A 17,736-nucleotide genomic window follows, 5' to 3' on the forward strand; every position below is an offset into this window, starting at 1 on the left:
TACAGGTAAAGAAAAATTATGAAGGTTTGTAATAAAGAGATTTTCAGTACTTTTAAATAAAGAAGGTAACTTTTAAAGAAGAAAGGTGTACTCCACACAAAGTGCAGATTATTTTACATGAAATGGTAACACAGAGCAAGAGAGATGGTGTGGCCTGTGAATGGTGGGCTCGTACACGTTGAGCAAACAGAGAGATGCATTCATTCAGGAGAGAGCTTAGAGCCAATACCCAGTTCATAAGCCCCAGCCCCAGAGGTAACACAGAGACATGTTCTTAAAAAAGCTGCATCCCAGAACTGTGGGGAACATGAAGATAAGGGGCTTCTAAAGAGATGGAGTGTAGGTGTTATGAGCAAAGTTTCAGAAACAAAGAACTTTCCTCAGAAGCACATTTGAATAAGCTTTTTCTGAGTAGCTGAAACAAAACAACAAACAAACAAACAAAAGGATAAGACAGAAGCTACAAAAATATTACACTAGGGATAAATATGACTTAACTTATTGATGGAAGATTAACTGACAGTAAAATGTAGCTGTATCTCATTTGTAAGTCTTCTTTTCTTTTTGTTTGCAGTGGGTCTTAGCTAGAAATGTATTTTTATTCTTAGGATCAGTTTTTAAACAAGGCTATATGAGTTTATAAATTTCTCTTCACCGTTGCCTGAAATTTCATCTTTAAGTTGAAGCAAATCATACAGATCATCAGCCTGTACCATCCAAGTCAATGCAAAAATTCCTGTGTGCTCACGTGGTAACAGTGCTTGTTTTCAAATGTGAGCAAATCAGTACCTTTACCAAATGTTATCATCATACAAGGAAGCTGCTGTATAACATGAATTATACAAAATCCAGTTATCTTTCAGTACAAAATTATACAAAATCAGTTATCTTTCAGGACATGTTTCAGTCTCCCAGTTGTGAAGCTCTGCAATTTGCTGGCTCACTTTGCACATAGCAGTTTACACCTGCGGTTTAAGCCCTCTGCCATGATCCAACAGATATGACTTCCATGTTTGAAAGTGTCAAGGCATCTCTCCTCCTTTTCCCTGTGAGGCTGCAGCCACAGTTTAGTTTAGCAATAAGCACACTAATAGAGTCTGGCTTTGTGGCCCAAGAAGAATAAAACTCCAGCTAATTCAGTAGTTCACATGCTTTTTTTTGTCCTATGCTTCCAACATGTAATTAACTCAGACAACAGAAAATTCAAACACAACAAGCCCAAGCAACACAAGCTATTTACAGCAACACCACAAGGAAATTCTGCTGAAGTTGGATCCCATGAACTGACATTGTTACTGAAATTCCAGTAGAAGCAGCTTTCACTCATGAATTCTCTTCAGAAAAAGATAAGGAGATACCAGGCAAAGGACACAATCCATTGTAGATGCTGTATGTATCCTATTTTCTTTTTGACTTCTTTCTTTTCAGAGAAATAGAGATCTTTTCCTAATTATGTCCCCTTTTCAGAACACTATTAGAGAATTTAAAGACTGGTCTGTAAAGTGGGTTTTCTGGGGGGAAGGAAGCAGAGACATTTTGCATGCCCTGAGGACTTAGGATGAAATACTAAATGCTTCATCTCAGGGAAGTAATAACTGAAATTTCTCACCAGCAAAGGCTATTTAGTAACTCATGTAAAATACACTCATACTTTCATGACACATTTTAACACAGACAAATTTTTACCCTTTGTAATTGACACTAATGAGAAGACATCCCACATGTGAGAGGGCCAAGCCTGAGTGTGTGCAGAAGCAGAGATGCTCTGCTGTCACTCCCATCTCTTAACCTCTTGCTTAGCTCAAATAGACTCTTACTGGACTAGGCACGTGGTGTTGCCTGTCCTGCCACTCTCTTCACCATGTGCAATTGTATGAACTACTCTAACTGAGTTAACCAAGAGTAGGCACTGTAAAAGTTTAAAGGTAAATGAGCAAGTAGTTCTCATGTAAAGCAAATTAATTAAGCACATTAGTAAAAAATAATTAAGAAAGCTAGTGAGACAGTGATAAATTAAGCATTTTAAGAATAGTAGTTTGGAGAGGTGGACAGAGAAGTACCATCTGAAATTCAATAAAAGCAAGTGCAGGGTCCTGCACCTGGGGAGCAACAACTGCATGCACCAGCACAGGCTGGTGTCCTGAGGTGCATTGGGAAGAGCATTGCCAGTGGGTCGGTGATTATCCTGTCCCTCTCCTCAGCCCTGGTGAGGCCACATCTGTGTGCAGCCCTGGGCTCTGCAGTGGAGCTCTCCAGCACAGACCTGGAGCTCCTGGAGCAGGTCTGGCTGAGAGCTGCAAAGCTGATCAAGGGACAGGAGCATCTCTCTTATGACAAAAGGCTGAGGGGGCTGGGCCTGTTCAGCCTCAAGAAGAGACAACTGAGAAGGGACAACTGTGAATACACATGAATGTGTATGAATATCTCAAGGGAGAGTGCCAAGAAGATGTATCCAGGCTCTCTTCAGTAGTACCAAGCAAAAGGACAAGAGGCAAGGGGCAGAAACCCATGCATGGAAAGTTCCAGCTAAACATGAGGAAGAATGTCTTAACTGTATGGCTGACTGCACTGGAACAGATTGCCCAGAGAGGTTGTGGAGTCTCCCTCTCTACAGATATTTAAGAACCATCTGGATGCAATCCTGTGCCAAGTGCTCTGCAATGACCCTGCCTGAGCAGGGAGGTTGGACCAGATGACCCACTGTGGTCCCTTCCAAACTTTACCCATTCTGTGATTCTGTAAATACAGAACAAAAATAAAATCAGAATATAATGAAAATACAAAGGAGCAATTTTTTTGACATTGAATAGGACATTTTTGACACTTGACGTTTTAATAGTTGCAATGAAGAGTTACTAAAAATTAAATATTTCTCAGGAATCCACTTCTACATCAAATCTCTATACTCTGTGGAAACCAAAGCACTATTATTTTTCTTTATGAAACTGAATAAACAACAAGACATGGAATCCACAGAAGAAAATTGGTAATGACTTTAATAAAACCTACTTAATAAATTCATTTTATCTGAATAGAAGTATTTGAATTAATGGTTTGGGATACACGCTGAAAGACAAGTCCTTGCAGCCTTGTTTTCTATGTTAAAGAACCCAAAAAACCAAAAGATTCATGCTAACAAGATCAGTCTTATTCCAGAAGCTGTAAAATTAGTTTCTGTTTGTTGTGTAGCACTTTTAAGTCCTACAGAGTTTTGATAAATGACAATTTTGCCTAAAGGAGGAAAGTCTAACAAACTGAAAAATACTTGAGTGGAGGAGGAGGTAAGTGGTAATGAGTACAGCAAAAGTCAGAGTACAAGAATAATTATCATTACTGTAGTTCAGAGTAAGAAATTATTTACAGCATGAATTGGAGACCAGTTCTGTTATCTGACTAACATCTTGTGTGATCCCACTAAAACCCAATCCTGCTAAGAGCAACATTAAAAAAAAAAAAAGATAAAAAGATAAAAGGTGTAACCAAAAGAGGAAAAATATTTTAAGGTATTAAGAAACTGATTCTGTGTAGTACAAATTAGTTGGCGCTCTCATTCATTAATTCAGACTGTGTTGGAAAACACAGAGTTCAAAAAGAAAAAAATGGAAATATGTAAGTGACTTAGTGCAATTGCTAATTGGCCAGAAAGGCAAAAATTGAGAAAAGCTCAACTGCCCTGCCTGTTTACGAAGCACTTTGAAGGCCATCTATTGCCTTTCATGATTCTGAATTAGACCTGTGTCCAGACAAGTTCTAAGCTACATTTTTTAATCTAGAATTGAGAATTTGAAGCATTTGGCTTCCACAATTACATCAAGTTTTGAATTGTTCTTTACTGAAAATAAAATTAAGCAAAAGATTTTCATCTGAGTTTTCTTAAGATTTAAGATCTTTCTCCTGTTGTTTGAAACTGGATTTAAACATAGTATTAATCTCTTACACTGGGTCAAATAGGATTTTTTTATGGCAGTAATTTTTATTAAATATGCATGAGGATCTCTGTGAAAAAACATTGCACTCATCTTATAAGTAAGGCCAGGAACAACAATTTCCAAACCCAGAAACCAGAACTAGAGACCCACCATAAGGCATCAGCACTGCAAATTATGTTTTCAGCAGCAGGCAGACTCCAGACACAGCTGAGGTATTCCTAGCCAGACACTGAGAGTCGGATGCATGGACACGTCTGCAGATCTGCTGCTCTGTGTAACTTTTTAATCTGACTCTCTTTGCTAAGTTATCAAAGCAGTGAGCACTCAGCAGAACCTTCTGAGCCTGATAAGAACACAATGCACTTTTGTGCATAAAGTCACTTGTTTAGAGATTTGCAGCAGGATTCAAAGTGTATGCCCTTGGCTAAAAAGTCTGTCTCTTGCTCTGCATATGCTCACTGTCTGGTTCATCTCTGCCCAGTTTCTGCTGCTGCCTTTAGGTGTAGAAATACTATTATAGTTATTTCTTGCTTTCTATCCCTTTGTTTTCTGCTCCTGCCCTTTTCTCTTTCCATATAGCTCCCTATGTCTCCTTTGTTTAGAAAATCAAGTAGCCACTTAAGTTCAGGAGCGCTTCACGCTTCAGTGAGTTTTTAAAAGAAAAATAATTCCTGATGGGAATTTTCTTACTAAAGCTTCTGTTTTCAGCCTTCTTGGTACCTAATGGCGTGATTAAGAATTCCTAATTTTGTTCTTTCTTAGTGCAATTAGTTTATACTCTTTTGTCTGGTAATTTTATTTTCTGTCTCAATTTTTCTCTACAGTATTTGTGTGTATTGTGGGATACCCAGACCTCAGATTCATCGCCCTCTTTTCTGGGAGACTGTGCCTGGTATGATGCCATAGTCTCAGCATCTGGCACTGTCTTATGGAGTTGTGATTTTAGCTTTGATTTGTAACATGTTTATCCGGGGATGCATCTCTACCTCTTTGTTGAACTCATCATTGTGCCTGAACATTGAATTAAGGGCTAAAAAAAATATTATTTTTCAGCAATTTATAAATCTCTATTGTGTCAGGATGCCTCAGTTTCTTACTGATTAGAAGATAACTCTTTCCTTTTGCTGTTTGTTAAAAACACAATTTTGCTCTTACCATCAACAAATTCCGTTTGCCATCTATTACTCCTGGCACTTAAAAGTTCTCAATCTTCCTGTCCTGGACTGCAGTACTTCTCATTATTTGCTCATTTTCTCAAATCAATATAATCTTCAAATATTGAAGGGGGAAAACGCAGAAAGTGCTCGCTTTTGTTTGTGTTTTGAAACAGAAACAGGAAGAGTTGTCTGTATATCTGTGCAAAGATATAATGAAAGAGCAATCAAAGTACAGATAATGGCCTCCTTCTGGCCACATATGCACCCATGCTGCACAAAATATGTGTTTCAGGGCACAGTGGGGTGCAGTCTCAGTATCTGACTCAATGCCCAGGAGCAATAAGTGCATTCTACATGATTCAGAAGCATATTTTACCAGCCTGTAGAGTTCCTATGATAATACAGGTCCAGATAACATCAAAGTGATTTATGGGTTTCATGTAACAAACCCATGACGTTCCCGTGGGACAGTGCACACAAAGCCTGATTCTCATTTGATGCCACTCAGTAGGGCTCCCATGAAATCAAGTGTATTTTGGGGAATACAGAACACTAGCATTCTCAGGTCTGCTAACAGACCTGCCTTTCATTACCAAATACCAAATTCTGCAGGGTATATATGATTTTTTGCAAGCTTGTATAGTCTGTCTGAATGAGAGGTGTTGCATGACCAGTAAAGCAAACTACACAATTGTCAACCTTTAAATATATAACCCTCAGTGCTGAACTCCTTGATTTCCAAACAGGACTGAGATAACTATGTTAGCCTGGTGTTTAATAACACCTGCAGAAATTATGTAACAGTCAGTCAAAGCCATTTTGTGCAATATGTTCTCAATTACATGCAGTATTGCATAATTAAATACAAATATAATTTCCCAGTCAGCAGCATATATTGTAGACTCCTTAGGCATCACTGATTCTTTAAAAATGCACTATGAATGTTATTTGACCCACTCAAAAGAATACAGCACATACATTATTGCACAACACAATTACACTCTCAGGAATAATATCTTGGTAATATTAGAACTCCTGAAAAGCAAGATAAACCACAGAAAACTACAAAATGGTAAAAAAGACTTTGCCGACCTTCTTACCACATTCAAGTTAACATGCTTAATTAATGCTTCAAGTGGATTCCCAAGAAGAAAATGGAAAAAATTTCTGTCTTTTTTTTTCCTCGGTGTGTGTGAAAATAAATGAGGAGGAGTTTACTTTTATATTTCTGTAGCTTACCTGTGATTTTCTGATTATGTTTCATTCTGTTTATCTGTTAGGTCATAGATAAATCATTAAAAGAGCAAAGAACTAGAGCTGGTCGAGATATACAGTTACAGAGAGGTGACTCCTTTATGCAATTTTATCTCATAGGCTATAAATTTAGCCTGTGTGGATCAAAACCAGAGTACATAGACTTAAACATCTTCCACTGTTTTCAAAAGTCTTTGACCCAAACCTTGAATCAGACACTGCATTTATTTTGATATAGATTGACTCATTTTACAGAGAATTTCAAAATTTAGCAATCTGATTTCTTTTAACTAGGATAAATACAGTAGACACCTAATTCACTCAAAGAAAAATGAAAATAATAATGAAAATTTCAGGTTGTTTCAGAGTCTTGTATGAGCTTTTGACAACTTCCTATCATAACACATTTCACATAGTAGAGAATGAGAACCTTCAAACTGCAAGTGGTTTCAAAAGGAAAACATGCATTTAGCTTAAACATAAGTTCTTTTTCTTTGGAGTTTTGCTCCAATGGTCAGCTCTGAAGAATGGTAATGATTGCTGGCAGTGCATGATTTTAGAAGAGATGATGCTCTCATAGGACTCAAACCCTGGAATGCTGTGATTCAAGGAATAAATTGCATTGCTTTTTTTCCTATTATCATTCAATTTATGTATCTTAAAGGACATTTTAAAAGTATCTGTATTATTAGAAACAAATATATTATTTTAAAATTTGAACTTCTTCAATATTGAAAAGTAAAACTTTTTCTGTTACCAGGACTAGGTGAGTTTCTGGAGCAGTGCCTAGAAGAAGCCCAGCTGAGAGAAGCTTTTCCCATCCGTTCCCATCTTGCCTTAAGGTCAACAGCCATCTGGTCTGACTCACTCTGCTTCCCTCTCTTTCGCATTTGAGGCTGAGCCATTTGGCCACTTGTGCTCCTGAAAAAAGCTGAGAGTCGAAGTATAGAAAATTTGGGATGATATTCCTAATAACCATTTTAGTATTCTAATTACTAAACAAATATGCTCCTGCCAGCTTTAATGTCATAAAGTTACCCACAAGTTCATGAAAGGATCATGGCAAATGAAGAATTGCTGCACTTTCAGAATGAGACAGCTCTGCAAAATGCTAAGCCCAGTTTTTGAATACAAGCAACACATGTACCATAATAAGATCTGCTGATATATGCTCATTCTTGAAGCCTGTCTTCTCTTCTTCCATTTCTAGTGTAGAGATGAATACGTGTATATATTATATGTATTTTGACTGTTCCCTCCCATGAACATACAAAATGTGCACTACATATTCTACATCACTTGGAGAAAACTTGTACTTATGCTAATCTTTCTACTTTGTTGGCAGAATAAATTTTGAGATCTCTGAAGTATTCTTCTAGGAAGAAAAGACATGTATCATTCACAATATCACAATGATGAAGCAAAGCATACATTGTGTACCCTATGACGTGGACAAATGTATTTTTCTGAAGATGGTTTCCAATTTATGAAATGCAGCCTTGTGCAGTGATGTGCAATGGTCTCCATAAGAAAGAATACTTGCTATAAACAAGTATTCAGAGTACATCACTCTGCAGAGTTGTCTTCAAGGGCTGTTTTGCTCATCTCATGTCTATTCTCTGACTTCTCTATGTGGCTTTCATCAAGGTATTTTCTCTTGAAAAGGTATTCTCTCTCCAGAAAATTTCTACTGAGGGATGAAAGTGGAAAATTATTCTTAGGTCTGTTGTGGCCCCATATTTGTTTTTTGTTTTTTAACCATGTAGTCTTCTTAGGTTTCTTTATTTCCTGCTGATAATTTTAGCTGACTTTCTGTTTTGTCTTCCCCTTGCCTTGCTACTTTCTCAGTTACGTGAGGTGGGTGGCTAAGAAAGGAGACAGGATGCATAATGAGTAACAACCTCAGATTTGTGAAACGAGCAGTGCCCAGGTCCTCTGACCAACTTCTGCATGGCTTCAAACAACCAGCCCACCCTTTACTTCATGCAGGGGATAGAATAAAACATCTTGCTGCACAGGATGGGCTGAAGGAGCCAGCTGGAGTTGGTAAGCAGTACAGTGGGAGCAGGTGATGGAACCTGGTGAGTCACCTGGATGTGTTGTGGGTCCAGGTGAATCCACCCAGCTGGATCAATGCACAGATGCAGCTAAACTGCTTCACATCCCCCACAGCTAAAACCACTGTCCTCTGGGGACAGCTGTGTCTCAGGACAGCAAACTGATAAATCAGGTCCTTCTTCAGGTGAAGAAAATTTGTGAAATACTTAGACATTATGATAACAGAACTGTTGTAAATACTTGAAATGCTTTTGTGAAATGTGATTAATTTCATTTTGGCAGAGAGACAGAACTGAGCTAGAGACAAGCACTGGATTTTCACACACCTTGAGGATGCTTGTATGTTGCTATAGGACATTAAATAAAACAACACACATGCTGGAACCTCCAAGGTAAAAAGAAGGGAAGTTTATTTTCTGACTCTAACATTTATAGACTTTCAAAAGTGACAGTGGATTGGAGGATGAAAGTGCCACTTCTCCAATGACACTGGACAAACCAGCAGTCCATCAAATTTCTCCTTCCTAGAAAAGAATGTAAAACAATAATTATTTACATAAAAGTGCGTGAGAAAGTTCATTACAAGAATGTAAACATCAGAAGGCTTAGAAAACCTTAGAAGAACAGGGCGACACTTGTATGTGGAAAGTGGAAGTCAAGTCCACAGCTGTTTTAAATTCTTTTGGTTTTGATAGTTCTTGATATCAGATTAGCCATTGTTAAATGATGAGCAGAACTGTGAGATTGGATATTAGGCTATATATATATATCTTTGCATATATAAACACACATTAAATGTATCAATTCAGATGTATGCTCTTTTGTGTTTGGTATCCCTTGAGGACATTACAGTTATGCTGTCCTAGATCAAGTAAAAAAGTATGGAAAACAAACTGTTTGATTTCTTTAGTGAATAGAAAATCAGCCAGGATTTTTCTAATTATTGGACAACATGAAGTCAAGAGAAATCAAATTAATTGCACAAAAACTGTGTCTGTATGATTCAGCATTCAGTGGATGAAAATGTAACAGCCCCTGTTGAAGGGTATGCAAATTTAGATACTCAGCTAAACTTGCTAAGTGAACACCTTTTTTTCTTATGTGCTTAAAAAGTCAAACAATTTTTTAAAAAACCTGTCAGTTGTAAATGGTAAATCCTCAAGTAAAAAAAGTTTTACTGGATCTGACAGCTTCTGAGATTTATAGGCAATAAATGAAAATCACCTCTTTTCAGATTGATTGCTATTTTTATAGCAATTTTCATGAAGCTAGATGAAAGAAAATTGAAAATCTGCAGCATATTCTCTAGTTTTGTGAGATACCAAAAATGTTGCATTTTGTATTTTCATGACTTTTTTTCCTTTGTGTCAGTAGGGACAATTTCTCTCACATGCTTAATCTCAATCTTCTAAACAGAAGGCAGATAATTTATCTAAAAGGCTAAAAAGTCTTTGATTAATAACCATGGGAATTGCAGGTATTAAAATCACCCCCAAGTGACCCCATATTGTTCCACGAATCCATTAGAAACTTATTCTGAATTACAAAGAAAAATTAATTAAAAAGTATAAGGAATACAGAGCTCAAATAAAGTATGCTCCCCTGAGTTCACATGAAGATCTATATGCATGCAAAATGTCATAAAATCACATTTAATTTACAGTATAATTTTATTCTTCAACAACAAGAGGAATACAAGAACAGCAATTTTTGTATTTTTTTATTACTATTGAGTTCTTCATAACAAGCCTACCCATTACAATGACTGTTGCATTAATGTCAGAGAAAGAGGGATTAGAGAGAAGAGACAAATATACTTTGGGAAGTTGGAATTGTAGCAATGGATGAATCCCATCTGGTTTGGTTGAATAGAATAATAATCTGTAATGTTCTTGTCTTGTCTTCGGTGGATGAGCAAAACTTTAAATGAGTTGTAAGGAGCTTTACAAAGAATTTTTGCAAGTTTTACTTATGTATGTTTTGTCCTAATTTTATAAATATTTTGCTTATACTTGTTTTTCCCAGCCTGTTCACTTTTCTAAGTAGGTCATGACAATTTTCAAATGTTTTTTAGATGTTTGGAAAACAAGCTAGGTGCCAAAAATGGGCTTGTGTTCCCCATCTTCCCTGTGCCTCACACCTCAACATTACAGAGGTGTGGTTCTCAGCCCTGTTCATTTGCAGGACTGTTCAATCAAAATGCTTACCATGCTTCCTATGAGCCTTACAGGTTTTGCTTAGGGTCTTGCTAAAAATTGCAGACTAAGTGTGATTTCTAATTTGTAAGCCTCTTTGAAAATCCTGGCCAGACACCCATGAGTTAAATCACTTCATTTTGTAAGTGGCTGTGATGGTCTTACTAGGGAAAGAGCTTGTTTAAATCCACCCTGCTGGGGCATTTCTAAGTGTGAGCCTTTCAGTGCTGTCCTGCACAGAAGGTGGCATCTTGATTCTTGGTCATTAATGCCTCAATATGGTTAAAGCTACCCAAACCCTAAAGAGTACTAGTGAATAATTAGTTTGAACACTAAGAGCAAAAAATATGTCTGGTATTTGCAGACACGTCAGAAGTGCAAACACAAACCAGCTGAAAGAATACTGCTGCAATATTTCTGGTGTAGTGTGAAAAGTATTGTGAAATCACAGAAGAGTTGAGGTTGGAAAGAACCTCTGAAAATTCTTTAGTGGAACCCCTTGTCACATGCAAGGTCAGCTACAGAGGGTTGCTCAGGTCTATGCCCACTTAGGTTATCTCCAAGTACGGAGACTCCACATCCTCTCTGGGTAATCCATGCCAGTGTCTGACTATCCCCACAGTAAAATAGTTTTTTTCATATATTTCAGGGGGATTTCTGTGTATTTCATTTTGTGCTCATTGCCTTTTGTCTTGTCACCGAGCACTCATAAGAAGAATCTTTCTGACTCCTCATTCCCTCCCATCAGATATTTATGTATGCTGATAAGACTCCCTGCACTGTCTCTTCTCCAGGCTGGCCAGTCACAGTTCTCTTATTTTCTCATTGTATGTAAGATGCAGAAACCCCTTAATAAGTTTTGTGCATAAGTTTTGTCCACTGGATGATTCTCCAGTGTTTCCAGTGTCACATTTGCACAGCAGACAGCAGGGACTAAAGAGGAAGAACCACATGCCTCCACCAGCTGGCATTCCTCTGCCCAATGCAGCCCAGGATTCCTCTCACCTTCTCAGTGGCAAAGTGGCAAGGGCACAGTGCTGTTCCTGTCCTGGTGTCCAACAGGGCCCCCGGGCCTTCTCTGCCAAACTGCTTTCCAGAGGAGTCGCCCCTCGGCCTGTGCTGGTGTTGGGGTCGTTCCTTTGCACTTCCCTCACTGAACAGCATGAAATTATCATCATCTCACTTCTCCAGCTGTTGAGGTGCCTCTGGATGGCAGCATGACATCTGGGGTATCAGCCACTCCTCCTGGTTTTGCATTGTCTGAAAACTTGCTGAAGGTTCACTCTGTGGCAGTGACTAGTCATTAATGAAGATCTCACAGCACTGGGCCCATTATCTACATCTGAGTACTCAACTCCTGCTGTGGATCACAGCCTTTTGAGACCCAATAAGCAGATATTTGTGTGCTGCACTATGGCTGAAGACCAAGCAAGTGTGCACAGGTTATGGATGAATTACTGGATGAATTCAACAGTTTCTTGCTGGCAAAGCTTAAAGGTTATAAACATATATATAGTAACAGCCTGTGGTTTTGGGTTTTTTTTGTCAATGCTGTCATTTATGTTATGAAAAAAATGTGGTACTTTGGAAGCATGCTAATTCAGAAAATAAGCATACAAAATTTGTCAAAACAGGTGCTATTTATATAATCAAGGATTGTGAATTCATTCTCTTTTTTCATTTTTTACCAGACTGCTCTGAACCCAGAGCAAATTTATTTTCATTCCTTCTGGTGCATGTTATAATTCCTATCTGGATCTGCTGGAACCATGCTTAAGAGTTATATGGCATAATGCTTTCATCCTTATACTGAAAATTAATTTGGAGATGCAGCCCCACTTAAGCTAGACTAAATTGCTTGCAGGGTAAGATGTTAATCAGCAGAAGGCAGAGTGCCAGAATCTGGGTCATTCGTAATAATTTAGGATTAGATTGTGTGGCCCATGTGAGTCAACAGCACATTGTACCATCCCAGAAAAAGGAGGTTTGTGTGCCTTAATGAGCTTGCTCCTTGCTGCTGAGGTCAGCAATCCTTCTGCTCATGTTGTTCCAGACACATACTGCTGGCTGGCTCTAGCGCACCAAAAAATGGAGGAAGGACTGCAAATTTTACCCAGATCACAACCATTTGCTCTGTACTTCCTCCCATCCCTGACCCCAGAAAGAAAAGTAATGTTATTTTTACTTGGAGCCATATGCTGAATGCCCCCAGGATATGACACTCTGAGAGTTAGCAAGGCTTCCAACTCTCGGGTGTGAGAAGTATCACAAATGTGGCCGGTCCTGGACTCAACCTTAGTGCAAATAAATGGCAGAAAAATCTAGCTGTACCTCAATTGTTGAGCTGGTGACACGCTAGAATGTCAATTATCCTGAAATCCATCAGAATGTACAGTCCACATTTCTTACATCCAGGAAGGCATAGGAAGTAACACTTGCATTCTGCTCACCATTACTTGCAGAGGTTACAATTACAAGGTTTTGTAAGGAGTCCTCATCAGTTCCAATGAAGGAAATTCTTTCTTTAATTTCCTCAGTGTCAACCCATGGCAGTGTTTGATTGTGGTAACAATCCAGAATGGACCTTGGATGACACTATTTCCCAGAATCTGGATGTGTGACACCATCCTCAACAACATCTTGTGATCTGTGCTCTACTCCAAATTGACTGACTCATTTTATATTATTTGGAATAGGCCAGTAAGGAGCAGGGAATGAATGTGAACAACATGCAAATCAGCCATACTTCCTCTTTTTTCACCTTGGCATCAAGGGACAATGAAATTACTGCAACCTAATGGGTGCTGCTTTTAGGACTGAGAAAATCTGTGTGGGGAGAAGGAGGCAAACAAAATTAAAGCTCCATGCATGACCTCCCCTATATTCTCCCTGTCTCTTTTTTTTTTTTTTTTTTTTCTTATGTGAGAAATCAAACTCAGCTTTCAGACAGATAGTCAAGTGCATCAGACATTTGACCATCTCAGACACCTATGAATGGTTCTGGGGCATCTCCTCCTCTTAAAAAGTTCAGGCTCCAGAAAGTTGTGAACAAGGACAAGGACAAGGAAAGTTAAAAGGGAAAGGGAAAGTTCCACATTCTGATGACTGAACATCAAACTGACAAAAACCAAATGTTTACTCAAGACAGAAGAAATAGTAGCTGCCTGGAGCATTTTGCTGGGGTTTTCTAAGAGCTAAAAATAATGCTGTATGTTTTTTAACACCAAGTTAACTACAAAACAAAAACCCATAACTGTTTTAACTGCTTTGCACATGCTCCCTCCTCACTTTCACAGGCACAGCATCCCCCTTCAGATTGATTTTTAGCTGCTTGCAGACTTGGCTCTTGAGTAGACTCTGTTTCTTGTCCTCCTCTTAGTCATGTTTGTCAGGAAACTTTGAAGTTGTTTTGTGTTTCTGCAGCACCACTGCCCATTACCTGGCCCCTGAACAGGCTGCAAAGACAGGCAGCATTCTGAGCCATCTGGAAAAGTAAATTCCAATAGAATAAAGCCCAGGGCTTCAATGCACAGAATAAAAAAGCTTTCCCTGACTCCAAATACAGCCCTCGTTTCTGTATGAAGTCTGTTCCTCTGCAGTCAATTCTTATTATATAACAAACAGTCAGTTGAGTGTTTCTCCTGTATATCAAACTCAGCTTTTAGAGAACTTTGTTCAGATGACTCTGAACAATAGTTATTTACTGGATGTGCCTTGGCAGCCTCCCTCTAAATCAGCAGAAAGAAACAGTTGCTCTTTTTTCTCAGTATGGGCACCACTGTGCTTAAGTACCACATAGTCATTTTCCCTACTTATTTTATATTGCTTTTGAATGAGTCTGTGAATCCAGAACCTTCTACCCTTATTTCTTTCTGCAGCATCAGCATTTCAATCTATTGCACTGACAGTAATGTGTTGGCTTTCATTCCAGGATCCTGATTGTGAAAACCCCAGATGTATGAATGAGGGCAGTCACCTTGAGAAGTGTTCCTGAAGTCTGGCAAGGACAGGCAGCACAATCTGTGCTGTACCACAGCGGCTGAAGATTTTGGCTGCCATCCTCTGCAGGGAAACGAAGGCACAGAGATGCTAAAGGACACATCCCAGTTTTATAATTCTCTACATGTTGGAAGTAGGACAGGTAAGGACTCCTTGTAAAATGCGTTCACTTTTAGCAGTGATCTGTTTGAATCGTCCATAGTTTTAAACCTCAACATCTCAAAAATCCTTTATGTAGGACCCTGGCTTAGGAGACAAAGACATTATATCTGAAAGCAACTAAATCCAGGCTGGTGCCTGGCAACCCTTTTGAAGCAGTAAAAGCTTTCAGTTCAGTATCAGCTAGAAACAACTTGCAAACTTAAACTGCAAGGTAACTGTGATATTCAGTACTCAAGTATTGACTAGGATGGATTTGTCCTACAGTGGGAGCTGCACACTTTGAAACTCTTCTTTCCTAGAAAATACCGTAGCCATTGTGCCCCAGGAAATTATTTTTTAAGAAGATCCTTTCTGCCTACTTTGGTGTCTGCCCTCAGAGAACTCAAAGGTCTGTGTCCCACCAGGTAGCAAATTATTTGACTTTGAATGGGAGGCAGGACTTTCACATGTACCCCTGTGTCTGCTGTTTTCTGTTCATTGATGGTAGGTGTCTGGTTAAATAGGGGGTATGATGAAGATGAAGATGTAGGTGGATGAAGGTGACCCTGCTGAGGCAGTCCACAGCCAGACTGTCTTCTAGGTTTTGTTTTTTTATGATACCTTGTTAGGGCCAAGGTGCTTCAAGTGGAAGGCATCTAAATAATCTCTCTGGATTTTCCTAAATTGTATTAAACTTAGGAAAAACAAGAAATGCACTTATAAACAAAGCAGCTGAACAGACTAATTTCATTTTTCAAAAATAAACATACAACTGTAGTCTGATGCTGCTATGGAAATGGGAAGGACTTTTCTTTCTGATTTTGCTTTTCCTTATGCTTCACTGATTTCAATAATACAGTGAAAAGAGAAAATGACTTTACATTTGTCTGCTATGTGGTGCTGGCTGTCTGTGACTTACACAAATACAGGCAGCATTAAAAATTATCATGAGCAGGGCAAAATTTAGTGTTGTCTTGAGCTTTTGCATGATGCAGGTTTTACAACTGTTTGATTCACTCAGACAATTACCAAATGTTTTGGTAAACTGTGTATCATGTTTGTACATAAAAAAAATGACCAGGCATAAAAGAAAGAGGGGAATGAATTACATATAGAACAGACTGAGATGCTGCTGTGGAATTTTCCAATGCAGCATGAAATTACTATTAGGATATTTATAGGAGCTGAAATAATACAACTTGGAGAGTTTTCCACTGGGCAAAACAGTCATTAGCCTTGATTCCTCTTTTTCATGTATTTAACTTTGAGCAATCCCATTTCTGTTCTTCAAAGGAGGTGTTTTAACTTGAAGTGTGTGAGCAGGAAGAATTGCATAACAAGGATGTAGTCTTTTAGGCTCTAGAGGTTTTCAGGGGGGGTTTATTTGTCTAGATTCTTTTTTGTCATTGTTACTTTGTTTTGGTGTTCTAATGTTCTTAGTGCTTTGCTGACCTAGAAACTAATTCAAGGGACTAACAAAACTGAATAGCCTTGTTCAGTGAACCAGGCTTGCATAAACTCATTTCACACAAGAAGGAGTTGAAGATTGTACAGTACATGTGGATCCCTTAGACCTTTGTTTAAATACACTCTATGCAAATCACAGACTTTGGCTTCCTAAATTAGAACTCATGCTAGATGATTGGACAAAGAAAATTGCTTTGTTTTGTGTTAATCCAAAGACAATTTTTGAAGCTGTCAGCTTTTAATGACAAACAAGTTTTACTTAGGCAAAAGGTTCTGAAAAGTTAAAAACAACCAAAAAGTAAACAACTGGGTTTTGTATTACTTTTTGTTTTCCATGGAGAACATTCTATGGACTAGAGTATGACAAGAGTTGACTTTAAGAGAAAGAAATATTTAACCATAAGTTTTAGTTGGTTGTTGAATAATTTTTCCTACCCAGTGTTTTCTTCCTTATATGTGAATTCTGGTGATTTTATATTTGCTTCTACTACTTTTGAGAAGCAGTTATACAATCTAATAGATGATTCAAGAGTTTGCATTTTTCTCCCATACAAATAAATATTTTCAGAACTGCAGAATTCCCAAGCATCAGAAGTCAGACTCTACATCAAAAATGCCAGCCAAAACAAAAACTTGAAAAGCTCATTTTTATAAGGCTCTCCTTTTTTTTTTTTTTTTTTTTTTTTTATTTTTTTTTTTTTTAATACTAATGCTGTGAAATGCTCAGCATCACTTTTCTTGGAAAAGAAAATGAAATTCAGGAAGGTGGATCAGGAAAACAGCATTCTCCTGCCACAGGTCTGTATGTCCTGGCATGTATAAAGCTGGGACTGAGTGTGATGTTGTGATGTGTGCTGTGTAACAGTGATACAATAGCGTAAAGGACAAAAATCTTCTGTGGTGCTTTCTCATGAGATTTTAATGGACAATTGGTCTGGCCTCCATACTGAAGTCCAGCCTAATGTGGACTCCTCTGAGTGAAACACTGTTTAATTAGTCAGGTGATATATTAGGATAGATGTTCTCAAGGTACAGATGGACAGGAGCACGCATCCCTCATCAGTCTCACTGCACATTAGAATCCTGTGCCTATCCATCCTTGCTGCTCCCACCCATGCCTTTGAACTTCCACCATTAATACTTGTCCTCAGCTCCAGCTGAGCTTCCTTGAAACTTATTGCCTGGAGCAAATGTTGCACCTTGAGATACAAACCCAAAATCAGCTTTTGCTCTCTTAAATCATCTATGCACTGATGTATTTATAAAATCAGACTCCGGAGAGTGAATTCTGCAAATTACACTGTGATATTTTTGATGGCTGTTGAAGGACCTGTTTGGGGATTTATTCCTTATGAGCTGTGTAATCTCAAATTAAATAGATACTGTATTAAGGCATCAAAGCAACAGCTTTAATCTGTTTTCCCCATTTCTATAGTTTAAGACCTGGGCTTTATAAAAAAGAGCTGCTGCTAATGACAGCCTAACTTTCACTATATATTTTCTCATGTTTTTGTCTCCTGTATTTATCCCCCATAA

General features: G+C 38.3%; 1 long non-coding RNA gene across 1 annotated transcript in view; it reads left to right on the forward strand.

Moving 5' to 3' along the window:
- The window catches only part of LOC134430339 (uncharacterized), a 180,531-nt gene extending 165,803 nt beyond the window's left edge, over positions 1–14,728 (forward strand). The window contains exon 4 of the long non-coding RNA XR_010030802.1: positions 14,525–14,728. This is a non-coding gene — a long non-coding RNA (uncharacterized LOC134430339). The remainder of the gene's footprint in view (positions 1–14,524) is intronic.
- Positions 14,729–17,736: the final 3,008 nt, after the last annotated feature.

The sequence above is a fragment of the Melospiza melodia genome, chromosome 1 (assembly GCF_035770615.1).
Source record: "Melospiza melodia melodia isolate bMelMel2 chromosome 1, bMelMel2.pri, whole genome shotgun sequence".
Taxonomy (NCBI): Eukaryota; Metazoa; Chordata; class Aves; order Passeriformes; family Passerellidae; genus Melospiza; species Melospiza melodia.